This window comes from Nanorana parkeri, unplaced genomic scaffold (genome assembly GCF_000935625.1).
Source record: "Nanorana parkeri isolate BGI_ZX_2015 unplaced genomic scaffold, ASM93562v1 scaffold924, whole genome shotgun sequence".
Lineage (NCBI taxonomy): Eukaryota > Metazoa > Chordata > Amphibia > Anura > Dicroglossidae > Nanorana > Nanorana parkeri.
In genome coordinates, this window is record NW_017307192.1 from 552,018 (window position 1) to 554,169 (window position 2,152).

Sequence of the window (2,152 nt, forward strand, 5' to 3'; positions counted from 1 at the left end):
AATGGCGGTTATGTACCTGCATAGGCTAAGGCTGGCAATATATAGCAGCCCAGCAGCTGTGGAACTACAAGTCCTAGCATCCTCTGGGGACAGTTGCTTCTTTAACTTCACATGTGGACTGACACGAGTTGCTTTGATGTAAATGGGGCGACAGACCGGAAACACGTTAACTCACATTTTAAGCTCCGGTCACACCTAGGTGTCAAGACAAGGAATCCCATTCATCTCAATGGTCCCTGTTCACATGAGTGTTTTGTTGCATGATTTCCGCTCGAATACCCCGTCATGCGCAGACCAACTTAGATTTCGCAATACTAGCTGACCGAATTTTCGTCTGCGCATGTGCAGTGTTCATGTTGCGATTTTTTTTCCGTACGAAAACACACTTAATCCATCGATTTTCACACGATTAGAAAAAGGTTTTTCAGCCTGACCCATCGAGGAAATGAGGCCAGGAGTACAGTAAACAAAAATCGATGGGTTCCCAGAAACTGATTATCATTCAAAAGACCATTCGTGGATGATTGCTGAACGATAATCAATAGGTGTATGGGCACCTTAAGGCAACATGCGTTTGAGCCTTTTTGCATAATCAGAAGATGGATATTTCTGTAAGTAATGTATCAGTACATTTAAAGTCTAGGTTACCCCAAATCTAAACTCGATTCCACTGTACCTCATTGTAGATTAAGGGCTCATTCACACCAGATGCAGTGCGTTCTGGCTTGATTGCGTCCAGAACTGCCTCGCATTACAGCCGCCTCACTTTTGTGGGGCAGGAGGGGGCATGGCGCTCCATTGAAAGTGAATGGCACCGTAGCCACGCCCTCTGGCCGCACGGGATGGCAAGGCACAATATGCGTGCGGTCTGAACAAAATGCAGCAAGCACTATTTTGTTCGCACCAGACCGGACCGCAGGCATAATGTGCTTTGCGATCCCGTGCGGCCAATCGCATTGCGGCCGGAGGGCATGGCTATGGTGCCATTCACAATGCCGTGCCAATGTACGGTGTGACTATAGTTTGGTAGTCTGCCTGTAATAAGCCCCCTGCCCAGTCCTGCAAAGTGTGATTGACAGCGGCTCCTGTCAATAGAGCAGCTGCAGTTTCATGTGAAGTCCGTGCCCTTACCCTTGGATGTCAGGGAGGAGGAACTATAGCGGTCACGTGACCACAAGAAATCTGTACTTTTAAGGGTTTTTGGGAGATTGTGTATCTGGCATGCTTAAATAAACTGACTATAATTTCCCTGCAGTGTGCTTACATGTACTTTAAAGCCTTATGGAAAAAAAATTACATTAAAATGATGCACATCACTGCACAATAAATACTTTTAGTGCCTGCAAACGCACACCAGTCGCGGCTTGACCACACAAAAGCGAGGCATTCAATAGGAGTCGTTCTGTAGTCTCTCCTAATCTCATGAATAGTAAGCATGCCACTCCCAGTGCTGGAATACTACACAGGACGCAGCTTGATGGAAGGTAAATGATTGCTTTCAGGCCCAACTTCAGACTGGTCATCCCCTCCGATTGCTGTCCACTCCCCTGGAGCACCACCTATACAAAAATTGTATACATACCTCTGTTCTAGCAGTGTCTGGTCACATGACCCGACAGGTCTTCCCCCTCCAATGGTGGGCTGGCCCTGAATGCTGCAGAGAAGGACGCCACAATGTTCTGTTCTCTACCAGACTTGCTGGATAACTTACTACAGGGGGTGCCCTTGAAGCCGTGGGCTCATAGGAAGTGGGTTGAATGACAGTGGACGTCATTCAGCCTGGAAAATGACCAACGCTGGATTGCAGAATATGTCTTCTATGGGGGGGACAACACGGGGAGATGGGGTAAATATTCCAGCAAGAGCACTTTTTTCATTATCACATGGCTTTGCTTTTTGTTTAAGAAATTGGGCTTTAAGGTTATATCCAAGTTTGGGAGTGCTGAATTTTCAAATAGAAAAAGAAAAAACACAGAATATAACATTTCCCACTTTACAAACACATGCTATGTACATGGCACCCATACTGGCAGCCATTCTGGGGGTTGTTTCAAAGAACACAATTCTGTATGCCAAGAACTAGCAGCATATATCGGTTCACCCGCATATGGCTGATTCCACTACAGTGACAGGTGCACTTTGAGAGACCATT